Consider the following 15,519-nt stretch of genomic DNA (forward strand, 5'->3'; position numbering starts at 1 on the left):
TTTAAACATAAAGAATAAATCCACTCACGAGTGGACATAGGCTATGAAACTTAAAAAGTTGAAGCCTGAGTAGGGTCATGATAAGCGGTGTTGCATAAGCCGTAGCTAGATTTCAGAGTGACTTGGACGTTAGGTAATTCAAAATGGAGTGTTTTTGTCTAAAAAAAAGCTTCACCTTCTCGGAGTCCAGTAGAGGTCCTCCAAGGATGTGACTTCGTTTGCGAGTGCGTCACAATTGTAGAGAATGTGGATTGGTGTTTCGTTATCCTCCATACAAAATCTGCACACTGGGGAGTCATGTAGTCCAATCTTTGACATCTCGCTCACTCCTTTCAAGAACGTCATAAATCAAAAAACTTGATTTTTTCAGGAGAATGTTTTTAATGTTTAAAAACATAATATTAAAATTAAAAATATGTATTAAAAATAAATATCAAGCCACTTATTGAACTTTTAAATGTACAACAAATCTTTTTAGATAAAACCTGAAGGTTTTTTCTCCATTTAAAAATATTTAGTACATTAAAAAAAATTATTGATCAATACCTTTTCTTCAATATATAAAAACAACACTTTCTGCCCTGTAGCGGGTAAATATTAAGTTAAAAATACGCCTCTTTTGCTGGGATATAGTACATTTTCTGAGGATTCCAAAAACATGCACAACTGAAAATTGACGGTTTTTGATATAAGACGTTCTTGAACGGAGTTTGGATGCGACATGTGGGGAAGCTGTTCCAGGTCCAAGATAGAGAACCCTTCTCCAGAGTGATTGCCAACGTCGGGGGGACCATAGGAAGAAGAATGACAATATAGTCAGCATTAAAAGTAACTACACTTCCTTTAAACCCATTTAAAATAGATGCGTTGACAAAACCGATCGGGTTCCTCGCAAACCGGAAATCGAAATGACAATACCGGAACTTTAACTGTTCGCATAATAGCCAGGGTCTTTTTAGACGTTTTTCTCGGTAAGTGTGGACGGACTGTAATTAATTGATCACTTTATACGGTTGTGTAACGTTCACCAATCTGCCTGTTATTTATAAAAAAAGAAATATTTGTGTTTTTATTATTAACAAAAATATAATATAATACTTTAATTTCTTATTGTTTCTGTGAATCTAAGCGGGTCATTATTGGAAATAGGTATAAAATTGTGGTAGAGTGGGTTCGCACCGAGAAACTCCGACTCGAGAGTCCGCGACACTAACCACGGGACCACAACCCGACACATCTTGACGTCGTATTGAACATCCTTTTTGTATTAACTTTTGGAACTGGTATATATGCTACTACTACTACTACTACTACTCACTGTATTTTGCACACATTTAGTTGAACAAGGAAACATCTTCCCTTCCTTCATCTGAGTTTAAAGTCTATATTTTCTGTTCTCTTCTTCGCGGAAACTATAATATCTTTGCAAACCGAGTCATTTTTTCGTTGCGTTTCATATCCGTTCGCGATTTCCTTAAAAGTTGAATGATTTAAGGCCTTCAGTTTTCCAAGAAATGTCGTCAGTCAATACCCAATGCAATTTGTCACTTAATATTTAAACAATGTGGCAAAGCTTTGACAAGCAGATAAATTTCGCACATTTTTATTATTCTTTTCCTCATTTGCCTTACAATGCATTTAACTTTAGATTTGTCTTTAGTAAATTGCATTAAGACAAATATGCGATCTTCTTTTTCCTGACTAAATTTATTTATTTCATGGATACAATTTTTTGTTTTTGTTTTTTACTATATGTTTTACGGCTCTTTGGGCATGGCCTGTGTTGAGCTGAAATACTTACACGTTAATATGATTTTTTTATTATCATTTTTTTTACAACATTTTGAGTATGTCCAAATACTTGTTCACAAAATCTGGATTATCTCCAATTACAGGAGTTATTTTCGTATTATTTTTTGACATCTCATCAAAGATGAAGAAGAATATAACAAGGTTTCTAAATTGGTTCATATATATACATAGAACTTCCAAGAATTTGAGTAGTGTGGTTGTCAATAATGGGTAGAATTGGTGAATGTTACACGTGTGTAAAGTGATCACTTAAACCAGCCGATGACGGTCGTCAGCCCCGTAAATGCCCAGACTTCCATATTCTTCTTCATCTTTGATGAGATGTCAAAAAATAATATAATTTTTTTAATTATTAGATTTTATACATTACATACAATATGTACAATAACAATGTACAGTATAAAGGGTTTACAATAAAAATAATTACACCTGGACTTTAATTAATTCACTTTCTACCTTGTCCCTTACAACGAGAAGCAACCATCGACGGACACTGTTCTTAAAGACATGATCACTACTGGAATTCTTAATGGTTACGGTCAGCAAATTATATATCTTTGGCACAAGGAATGAAATGGTTTTTTGCGCAAAACTTATTGTCAAAACAAATCCCAGCTTATTGTCCTTGTAGACTAGACTGCTGGGGTCAGCTCTCCTCGTCCTCAGGTTATATGTCCTTCTGTCCTGGACATCGTCACCTAGGCCATGCCTTGGAATCATGTTATCTTTCTGCAGCATCCATGAATTCCTCGGTCTTCCTCTAGATAACTTTCGAGGAAGATCCACTTCTATTGTCTGGTTAACTACATGTTTGTGTTCTCTGCGTCCTATAGGACCTACATATATGCCCATACCATCACAATTGTCAATTTTTTTTATCACAAAGGCAAATATGCAATGAACTCATAAAAATATCAAGAATTTCTTATTCTTCTTCTCTCTTTTTCTGCTTGGTGTGTAGCTCTTGTGACCTTTTTTAAAGAGGGATTTACCTTGCCATGTCGCTGTCCCAGCTGTCGATCCATCACTATAGTGGTCTGCCCGGGAGTCGTATACCTTGGGGTTGGCCGTACAGTGCAATGTGGGGGAGTCTAGATTGTTCCATTCTTCTCACATGCGCATACCATATATCATACCAAAAGATTCAAACTTTGCACTGCAGATAAATTTTATGCCAAGCAAATACTAACGAGTCGTTTACTTATATAATATTTACAGGAAAACATATTGAAAAATATTGTCAAAAAAACAATATTTTATCTGAATCTTAAAAACACATATGACATTAAAAATAGTATTATTTTTTAACATCTCATCAAAGATGAAGAAGAATATGGAAGTCTGGGCATTTACGGGGCTGACGACCGTCATAGGCTGGTTTAAGTGATCACTTTACACACGTGTAACATTCACCAATTCTACCCATTATTGACAACCATACTACAGTACTCAAATTCTTGGAAGTTCTATATATATGAACCAGTTTAGAATCCTTGTTATTTCCTGTAATTGGAGATAATCCAGATTTTGTGAACAAGTATTTGGACACACTCAAAATGTTTTAAAAATAGTAATTTCAACTTTATTGATGAAAAACATTAACGGGATATTCGCAAACACAGGATTTATTCCACCGGACCCACCGGAGAGGTCACATGTCTGTTTAAGTATATTGGATATTTTTTGTTTTGTTTTCAAAAATATATATATGGAAATATTTTTTTTATATATTTTTTTAACTCCTTAACTACTTCTTAATTAATCCTTCACGGTGACGTCATCGAGTCACTAAACGCCGAATGTTCAGACATGAAAGTGCGTCATTTGTAGCGAGCGTCAAATTTTGTGCTGTTTTATCGTTTATTTGATACGCGTAGTAGGTACTATAAACACACTGAGTAAAAAAACAAATAAAACTAGTTTTTTCCTCAGAAATTTCCACTTAAGAACGTACATTTTTTTACATAACGAAGTTAGTGACTAATGTATAAATAAAATATATCAGTAAAATAGAAATAAACAATTTTAATTTCAAATTTTCAAATGTTCATAAGAGAAGTTAATGTATTTTTTTTAAAATATAATTTACATTTGATGCACTAACTTTGTGATTTCCATTTTAGGATCCTGAAATATTTACAGTTTTCAGTTCTTTTTCGATTCCCGATCTCATTTTTTTCCTTTTACATGATTATCAGTATGTGAAATATTTTTGAATGTTGGTCAAAACGTAAATATTGCATTTTATCTTCGAAGGATTGTGTTTATATTCCACTTTTATCTTTCGTCCCTGTCATCAGATAGATTATTAGTAGTAAATGTTTTTGGAATGATGAATAACAACTCATGAAGAGATTCTGAGATGGTTCATGGAGCGTTGTTTCATCAGCTTCAGCCCAATCAGGTTTCAAAATTCATCAGAAAAAGCGTGTTTTTGGCCAAACACTCGATCACTGTTCTTCCCCACCCACCCTACTAACCTGATCTCGCTCCTTCTGACTTCATCTTGTTCCCCAAACTCAAAAGACCTTTGAAATGAAGAAGGTTTGAGACAATTCCCGAGATTAAGGCATGCGATAAAGGAGCTGAAAGACATCACAAAATGAAGCGTTTCCAGGACTGTTTCATATATATATATATATATATATATATATATATATATATATATATATATATATATATATATATATATATATATATATATATATATATATATATATATATATATATATATATATATATATATATATATATATATATATATATATATATATATATATATATATATATATATATATATATATATATATATATATATATATATATATATATATATATATATATATATGTAATAAAATAACTAGGTACCTACCTATACATTTTATTAAGTACTTACAAATAGTACCTACATAAAACAGTTCTACCACCAGATGTCGCATGCGTCGCTCAGAATAAAACAAAAGACTTCCGATAATATTATCAACTGTCAGAATCAGATAGATAGATAGATAGATATAAAAATTATTATAAAGATTAATTAAGAATAAACTTTTATTGTCGTTTCTTTAATTACAAAGCAACACATTGTTTATTTTATTATTATACACCCACTTTACATATTATTTATACCCAATTTACAAAAGAAAAATATTACCACGTTATAAAACGACAATTTTGTTAATTGGAAATGGATTATGAAACATTAGATGTATTAAAACAATTACTACAATATGTTCGGAGTGAGAGAGAAAAATTAGAAGATGATCAAAGAAAACGATTAGAAGATAATCAAAGAAGACGTGGAAATTTAAGAACTAGTGATAAAATTAAAAATAAAAATCATGTGAAAAAAATTTCTACAAAATATAAAATAAAATATACTCCAGAAAAGAAGAATTTCGAAGCAGATTGTGTAAGCAGGAATCCAGTATTAGAATCGAAGGAAAATGCAAATGAACAATTAAAAGTTGTAAATTTGGTTAAATTAGAAGATATTTTAAAAGATCAGAATAAAAATGAAGACATACAAATAACACAGAAACAGTGCTTGAAAAGTGAAAATAAAAATAAAGTAGAAAAAAACTTCTACGAAAGATAAAATAAAATATTCTCCCGGAAAGAAGAATTTAGAAGTAGATTGTCTAAGCAGGAATCCAGTATTAAACTCGAATGAAAATGCAGATGAACAATTAAAAGTTGTAAATTTGGTTAGATTAGAAGATACTTTAAGAGGTCAGAATAAAAATGAAGGAATTCAAAAGATAAAAACAAATGGATTGAAAAAAAACTGTGTCTACTTTAAAAGGGTCAAGAAGAAAAAAAAATACAAAAAAAAGAAAGGAAAAAAAAGAACGGAAAAAAGAAAAAAAAACTTTATCATATCACTAAGCTTATACCAGTCCCTACACTACAAGAAGATGATACGGAGGACGAGTGAAAATTTTACTGTGAATTTTCATCCCCAAGGGGGGAGATGTAATAAAATAACTAGGTACCTACCTATACATTTTATTAAGTACTTACAAATAGTACCTACATAAAACAGTTCTACCACCAGATGTCGCATGCGTCGCTCAGAATAAAACAAAAGACTTCCGATAATATTATTAACTGTCAGAATCAGATAGATAGATAGATAGATATAAAAATTATTATAAAGATTAATTTAGAATAAACTTTTATTGTCGTTTCTTTAATTACAAAGCAACACATTGTTTATTTTATTATTATACACCCACTTTACATATTATTTATACCCAATTTACAAAAGAAAAATATTACCACGTTATATATATATATATATATATATATATATATATATATATATATATATATATATATATATATATATATATATATATATATATATATATATATATATATATATATATATATATATATATATATATATATATATATATATATATATATATATATATATATATATATATATATATATATATATATATATATATATATATATATATATATATATATATATATATATATATATATATGAGTGTGTAAATGGTGCTATGGTGGTGAAGGGTAGTATTGTTTGCATGCTGTGTTAGTGATTGTCCTGACGAAGAGACGGGTACGTCTCGAAACCGGTTGACGTAAAAATCTCGGTGAGTGGTTATATACTAATTTTATTAACATTTTTGTAAAAAAAAATAAAATAAGTAAAAAATAATTAAAAATGACTAACCACAAAGTAAATGCTTTAAATATTAATAATATTGAGAATATTATGTATATATATATAATGACCCAAGAAGCCACGGGAATTCTACATAGATAAGGAAAAATAGTCGTATGCGATGCATTCCTGAGTTTGGGAACACAAGTAAATTTATATTTTATATGTGTGTGTGTATATATATATATATATATATATATATATATATATATATATATATATATATATATATATATATATATATATATATATATATATATATATATATATATATATATATATATATATGCATTTATATGTATAAATATATATATATATATATATATATATTTATATATATATATATATATATATATATATATATATATATATATATATATATATATATATATATATATATATATATACCATCACACAAGATATATTTTTTTTAACATTTTTACTGTAGTGATTGAACTGTAGGTATGTAAATTGTATTACATCCCGAAATAACGTCTCTGGTAGAGTGTTGCTACTCGTCTGGAATATGTAATGAGTTGCTAAATAATACATCTTTAAACCATAAAACAACTTACATCTTAAAAATGGATTTGTGATCGTGAGATAAATAAAGATAAGTTCTCGTAAAGTTCATTACAAGGAAGTTTTCGTACTAGGATGAGAATTTTGTTTTATATCATTCTGGAGGTCCCGGGTTCGATTCCCAAGGGGGGTAAAATAAATATAAGTGATTTATTCACTGTAATATTTATTCAATACTACCATGGACTGGTACCTGAAGCGGAGGCCTGATCACCTTTCCTTCATGTGTAAACGATCAAGATAACACTGCGTTTATATGACACAGTGCCCTATGCATCATTGGGGTGTAGATAAGGGTTTTATTATTATTATTTGTATCATTAGTGATAACAGATTTAAAGTCTCATTAATTACTTCGGCAATGACTTTATGCTAACATCATTTTGAGTGTGTCCAAATACTTGTACACAAATCTGTATTCTCACCAATGGACGTCTATAATGAAGTTCTACTGATTCAAGAACAATGTTTCAAAATTGGTTCAGAATAGAACTTCCAAGAATTTAAGTACTGTGTTATGTAATTGTCAATAATGGGTAGATTTATATTATCCACTGACACTTGGTGATGGAATTGCATTTTTAATTTATTATTAGATTAAAACCAATATTTTTAGCTTTTCCACTTTTTTATTTATTTGACCAGCGACTGGGTTTCGTCGTTACCGACATCATCAGACTGGTGAGAGGCTATACAAATTGTTATGTTATATATAAAATAAGGCAGGAGTTGATAACCATGATTTGATATAATTTTATGAGAAATTAATTTAATTTGAGTGAATTTAAGTATTGTATGATATTTAAAATATTTTTTTATAAAGGTTTTTTTGTATTGAAAGCAAGATTTTATATAAAATCGTGCTTTCAATACAAAAAAACCTTTATAATTTTTTTTTTTAAATATCATACAATACTTAAATTCACTCAAATTAAATTAATTTCTCATAAAATTATATCAAATCATGGTTATCAACTCCTGCCTTCTTTTATATATAACATAACAATTTGTATAGCCTCTCACCAGTCTAATGATGTCGGTAACGACGAAACCCGGTCGCTGGTCAAATAAAAAAGTGGAAAAGCTAAAAATATTGGTTTTAATCTAATAATAAATTAATAACGGGTAGAATTGGTGAATGTTACACGTGTGTAAAGTGACTTAAACCAGCCTATGACGGTCGTCAGCCATGTAATTGCCCAGCTATGTAAATATTCTTCTTCATATTTGAAGAGATGTCAAAAAATAAGACTTTATGCTATCTTTCTATATTTTATTTGAGTGTTACTTGGTACATTCCACTTTTAAAAAAAAAATCTTTGTGACACGTGTTTCGATGCATTCCGCATGCGGTGTTTGAAAATAATGTCAAAAATTTTAAAAATATTAACATGTATTTAGGATGATGACTAGAAATCTCGCTGTGGAAAGTAACGCTATCTACCTTTTTTACTGTGCGTATCCTTTATTTAAAATTAAAAAATCCAACAAAATAATTTCCTTAATTACTGTAATAGTGTTTAAATCGCACGTTATCAAAATATACTCTGCAAATGTAGCTTTCTCACCTTAATGACATTTTAACTTTCATACTACGGGTGTGACTTTGCGTAAACAAATTAATTTTCACAATTGTTAGTCGAGAAAGTACTTTCGGGTAACAATGCCCTCCAATTTGCAGAAAGTAATATCTACTATCATAACAGCTGGGTATAAGGCTCAGGTAATACATAGTTTGCTCGAAAGAAGCTTCGCCTACATAAATACCACATAATATGTGGGTACGTGCATAACATCAACACCTGTAGCAATGTGGTGACCACATTTTATTTTTATTTTTTTAAATGAACAATTTTCCATAATAGATTTATATTATCCACTGACACTTCGTGATGGAATTGCATTTTTAATATATTATTAGATTAAAACCAATATTTTTATTTTTATTATTATTTTTATTTTTATATATTATTATTATTTTTATTTAAAACCAATATTATATTTTTATTATTAGATTAAAACCAGTCTGATGATGTCGGTAACGACGAAACCCGGTCGCTGGTCAAATAAAAAAAAGTGGAAAAGCTAAAAATATTGGTTTATTTCTAATAATAAATGAACAATTTTCCGATTATTTTCTCCTTGATTAAGTACATCATAATGCAGGCACCTACATAATATCAAACATATTATGTAGGTACGTGCATAATATCTAGAGTTGTATGTAGCTATGTGGTGACCATAAATTATTTAAAAAAACGATTATTGTTTTCATGAGTAAATAAATTACTAAGCACGTATATAATATCAAACGAATTATGTAGGGTCGTGCGTAACATCTACACCTTCAAGTACGTGGTTACCTGAAATTATTGAAAAAATACAAATTTCCAAATTTCCAATCATTATTTCCAAACGTTAGTAAATCATTATTAATCATAATGAGAAAACAGATTGATTTATTAAAATTAATATACAGAGAACCATTAAATTATTTAAATTTTAACCTGAAAATAAAATTCCAAATTAAGTTAATACTGGAAACATAAATAAATTTACAAACTTTTCGCAATTAAATAAAATGATTGTTAATCTTGGTTGGATTGATGAATGTTACACAGTGTGTAAGGTGATCACTTGATCACTTGAACTAATCAATCACAGGTCGAATTTAGCCTTATTTTTTTATGTATTCATATGTCCGCCTCCATAGTGTAATGGTTAGCACGCTCGGCTACCGTTCTGGAGGTCCCGGGTTCGATTCCCAAGGATGGTTAAATAAAAATAAATGTTTTTTTCACTGTATTATTTATTAAATATTACCATGGACTGGTACCTGAAGCGGAGGGCTGATCACCTTTCCTTCATGTGTAAAACGATCAAGATAACACTGCGTTTATATGACACAGTGCCCTATGCACCATTCGGGTGCGGAAAAAGGTTTTATTATTATTATTATTATTCATATGTAAAAACGACTAACCACAAAGTACATGCTTTCAATATTAAAATTTTTGAGAATATTATACAACATTATTTGTTTCGCAAATAAAACGGGTTATTTTATTTATTGATTTGGCGTTTAATTTGTAGAACTCCATTTTAATCTATGTATCAATTTTTAAATCAAACACAGATTTCTCGAGTCTACTAAGTTGCATTTTATTAAAAAAAAAACACATAAAAATTAATATAAATAACTTATTAATTATTAAGTTATTTAATTTAAAAATTAATACATAAAAATAGACCAAGTTGCAGAAACGCATTAAATAATTTTATCTTCAAAATATTTAATATATCAAAAGAAAAGAATGCTAATGTATAAGGGTTTAAAAATGTATGATGAGATGCCTGAATGTATGAAGAATGAAAAGTGTCTGAAAGAATTTAAAAATAAATGTCTAAGTTACTGTAAGGAAATGTAAATATATAAAGATGATGTAAATGTATATAATAGCTTATATTAGTTTTAATATAAGCTAACTTAAGAAAAAAAAAAAAAAAAAAAAAGATGTACCAGCTAAAGGTGAACGTTTGGTCACCCCGTATTACACACAGAAATACTACATACTCTCTCGTAATGTGTACAGCTGATCATGTTGCGGGTATAGTAATAGTGAAAGTGATTATGGGTAGCGCTAGCACCAAAACTTCTACAATACCAACTCGCGAATCTGTACTTGTTCGGGTCATATTCAATATTTGGGATTTATGCATTTGGAATAATATTTTCTTCTTCTGTTTGTGTCATGTGAGGCCATCCTGATGACGACTATCACATGAGAGTTATTGTCCTTGTCTTGGGCAGCTCTAAACAGGGTCCTGATCCCCGTCCAATTTCGTATATTCTGGAGCCAGGAGATCTTTGGTTTCAACCCTAATGTATGGATTGAAGCATGTTGTCAAAAGAAGGATGAAAGTAGACCGAATGCAGTCGAAATGCGATCTCTCAGAAGAATGTGCGGTAAAACGATGTATGATAGATGTTCGAATGGTGAAATACGGAAGGAATGCAAAGTTGAGATAAGTATTATCGATAATATTGGTGTGTTGAGATGGTTTGGATACGTGGAAGGAATGAGTAAGGAAAGAACGGTAAAACAAATTTATGAGGCGAATGTAGTCGGAAAAAGGAGCAGAGGAAGATCGATAAAAACTTGGCACGATCAGGTATGCTAAATACTTGAAAGCGGTCAGGTTAGGAGTTGAAATAATCGGCCGGTATGTATGAGGAGATGCATGAAGGCGGAGGACGCGAACAATGTTTGCAATAACAGTGGTGTGGCGTTCTATTCTCTCTGCCTACCCCTGCGGATAAGCGGCGTGATGGTTAGTTAGTTACATGTGTACATACATGTATTATGATGTATTTTACATTGAAAACTTGTTCATTTATCATTATTATTTTAAAATATATGTATACATATGTATACCATAATCTTTGCAAAAGCACTCAATTAACATGGTTTAACATATAATATTTTAATTCTCAATGCAAATCCGTGGTTTTCTCTATTATCTCCATTATTTTTTACCTTCGAATAATGATGCATCGGAAAAATCTACTTAAAAGAGTCAAAAACACGATATCATTAAAAAATGTCGGACCATATTAATAAAATATTTTTTTTACTCTATTACCTTTTTCCTTCCACAAGACTGAGGAATGTTTAAGCGAACAGATCAAGAAAAATGTTTAACTGAACAGCATTGAGCCGGTCATTTAAAAAATAAAGGATAAGCTCTTTCAAAAGTTATATCTCATATGTATGAGATTGTTGCAATGCTAGTCGGATGGTTCGGTACCTTTTTACAAAGGGTGGAGAGATTGCTTGACGTTTCGATGGTTTCTATGTAGTAAAGCACAATTTGTTCATCATAATCGGACACCTGCCTCGTTTGGATCGGAATCGGTTCCTTGGCTCTCGTATTCTTTCCTTTTCAGTTCTTGGTCGACCGTCGTGTAGCTCGTATCGCCGAAGAGCGACGGAAACACCCGAAAGTCGCCGAACTCGGTAAAAGTGGTACATTTTCACAACAAAAAAATAACAAAAGTGTTGAATCAAGTTACATATCTAATAGAAAAAGTGACAGTTCTTACTCAGTTCAAAACAGTGATATCTGGAGTTTCGCAATTTGCTTCGTAAATGTACGTAGCAATCCATATTTTATTGATTTTATTTGTCTTTGTGTTATTTTAAAACACAAAAGGTTCCGGAACTCACTTCATTTCAAGCTGTTTACTAAAGAAAATACATATAAGTATACAAATATCATTTGATTATTCATTACGATACCATATTTTATAATTTTGACGAATTATATAAATATATAATAGGTTGTAATTACGTAAGCACAAACATTGTTTAATCTTATTGATTTTTTAAAATAAATTAAAATATAAATAAAAATCCGTGAATAAAGGTGCCAGAACGCCGCGCCGTTCCATCGCGTTGCATGAAAAAAACCTTGTTTTTAATAATGTAATTTCTGGAGGTTTTTTATTGATTTTCATTAAAGTTTTACTTGGTAAAGACCACTATTTCTTAAAATCTACGGTATTTTAAAACAAATGCATCGAAATAGATGTCGCAATAGATTTTAAGAGATAGTGGAATTTAACATGTAAAACTTATTAATAGATTTGACGTTTAATTTGTAGAATTCTATTTTAATTTATATTTTAAATGTTAAAATCATACACTAATTTTTTTGGGTCTACTAAATTGTAGTTTTTTTTTGTTAAAAAACACATTAAAGAAAATCACAATTATTTCGCCCAGTTATGGCATTTTCAAACGAATATCATGTAAGATAAAAACAAACAAAAAAAATAAAATTAAAAACGGATAGATGTTACCACAATGCGACTGTAGGGTCAATAAATGAAAGCTTTTTAACTGAAGTATTTTAGCATGTTTTAGCATGTTTTGAAATGTTATTTACTATTTAGTCCAAGATACGGAAATGCCTAAGTACTTACATAATAATGCAGTTATTTAATCGATTGCTAGTATGCATTATATATATTTTTCTGCTAAACATTTTGCAATATATAATCACAGACGATCAGTCCGTTTAATAATATAACCATATTACAAGCACACTTCATGAAGCACTTTAAAGAAAGTTGTAATAAATTCATAACCACTATCGATTTGTGACTATTTTCTTCCCTCTTCTATCAATACGATATTCCTTTTCTCACTCCTATCGGTACCAATATTGTATGGTGTTTTTAAGAGGTATACGAATTCAAATTTCCCGCAATAAATTGATGGTGGAACCCGACGTGTGGCATGTTGCGCCATTTTGTTGAAACCACAGCTCTGTCGCATCAATGCCATTCAACTGAGACACGAAGAAGTCAGTAATCATGGTCCTGTAGCGCTCTCCATTGACCGTAACATTCTAGCCAAATTCTAATATTTATATATATGTATATATTCTTAAAAAAATATACTGCCGGTCGCATAGTGAATATGTACGTTTGGGATTTCACTTCAAAGTAATGTGAACAATCCAGGAAAATATAAAACAAATGTTATAGTCAAAATATCATTAATATCATCGATCCTTTTTTACGTCTCGACATAGATTAAGAAGAATATGGAAGTCTGGATAATTATGGGGCTTAAGACCTGTCATACGCTGGTTAAGAAATTACTTTACACACGTGCAACATTCCAACCACACTACTGAAATTTTCGAAACTATTAGATATATTGATCAATATATTTAAGAGTTAAAAAACTTGAGTAGTGAGGTTGTCAATCACGGGTAAATGGTGAATATTGCACGTGTATAAAGTGATCACTTAACCTGCGGATGACAGGTCATAAGCCCTGTAAATACCAAAGACTTCCATATTCTTCTTCCATGTTGAGATGTCAGAAATGTAATTTGAATATTGTTAAAACGATTTTCATATTAACATAAACATATTAATTTGAAAAAAAATAATTCAATATCTGTATACAAATATATGTGTGCTTGTGTGAAAAATGACCAAATTTCAAAAGCAGTTTGAGCTGTAATTTATTAATTTAATGTGAATTGGATGACATTGTGTGAATCTGTATTGTGAACTGACAAAAATACGAACTGTTCATTGGCAATATAAGCGAGTATAAAGGCGAACATTGGGAATAATGAAGTGAAATATTTTTTTACGGAAGTGCCTCGTTCAATATTAGTTACCGGAAGCGAAAATTGATCTAATTTTCAATTACTATAAGTCGACCTCATATACTCAATAATGAATTTAATATAAATAAATACAATTAAAATCTACTTTAATTAATTGATACGGCAGTCACATTGTGGTAAAAATCTATCCATTTTTAATTTAAGTTTTACTAAGTAAATACCACTATTTCTTAAAAGCTATTGTGATACGTGTTTCGTTGCATTCTGCATCATTTTCGTGCGGTGTTTGAAAATGATGTGGAATGCATCGAAACACGTGTCACAGTAGATTTAAGGAAATAGTGGTATTTACTAAATGAAACTTAAATTAAAAATAAAATCTACTTTTCTGTTTCCATAGCGTAGTGGTCTACTCATTTGGTTACCATGCTGAATATCCCGGTTCGATTCCAAGGGAGGTTAAAATTCTATAATTGTATTTTTCACTTTAAAATTAATTATATCTTGTTTTTCTAAGTTAATTTAAATCTCCGAATTTCATGGACAGCTAGACACAGGGGGAGGTTCAAATAAATCTAACTGATTTTTTCACTCCAATATTTATTCAATATTACCCTGGACTGGTATCAGAAGCGGAGGGCTGATCACCTTTCCTTCATGTGTTAACGACCAAGATAACACTGCGTTTATATGATGCAGTGCCCTATGCACCATCGGGTACTGGTGAGGGTCTGAAGTGAAGTGAAGCCTTTGCTGTTGAGGGACCGATGGCGTGGAATGCTCTTCCACAAGTAGTTAGAAACAGTGAGAGTAAGATGATCTAGTTATTTATTGACTTGGCGTTTAATTTGTAGAACTCCATTTTAATTTATGTATTAATTTTAAATCAAACACAGATTTTTTGAGTCTACTAACTTAGTAGACTCAAAAAATCTGTGTTTGGTTTAAAATTAATACATAAAAAAAAGATCTAGTTAGCTCACAAATGATTCGATGAAAATACCGTAACGATTATGTAATATTTCTAAGTAATGTGTATGGAAAAGGAAATATGTTCATTTCCCTACTATGATGAAACCCGAGCGGGCAAATATATTTATTCATAAACGGAAAACTGCTATTATTTTGTAATTCGTAGAAAGGGATATTTAACAAGGCATGGTCAAACGTTCTGAATTTTTATGCATTAATTTTAAATCAAACACAATTTTTTTGAGTCTACTAAGTTGTATTTTATTAACAAAAACACATAAAAATTAATATTGTGACAA

General features: G+C 30.1%; 1 protein-coding gene across 4 annotated transcripts in view; it reads left to right on the forward strand.

Moving 5' to 3' along the window:
• Positions 1-15,519, forward strand: part of snu (ABC-type transporter snustorr) — a 133,202-nt gene that overhangs the window by 31,144 nt on the left and 86,539 nt on the right. Inside the window, exon 1 of one of the 4 annotated variants that reach the window (XM_088263761.1) lies at positions 12,043-12,248. The exons of the other annotated variants lie outside the window; for them this stretch is intronic. The gene's annotated coding sequence lies outside the window, so the exon portion shown is untranslated. Of the gene's footprint in view, positions 1-12,042; positions 12,249-15,519 lie in introns of those variants that run through there. 4 annotated transcript variants of the gene reach the window in all.

The sequence above is a fragment of the Brachycentrus maculatus genome, unplaced genomic scaffold (assembly GCF_059751285.1).
Source record: "Brachycentrus maculatus isolate JH-2025_06_01 unplaced genomic scaffold, ASM5975128v1 h1tg000203l, whole genome shotgun sequence".
NCBI lineage: Eukaryota > Metazoa > Arthropoda > Insecta > Trichoptera > Brachycentridae > Brachycentrus > Brachycentrus maculatus.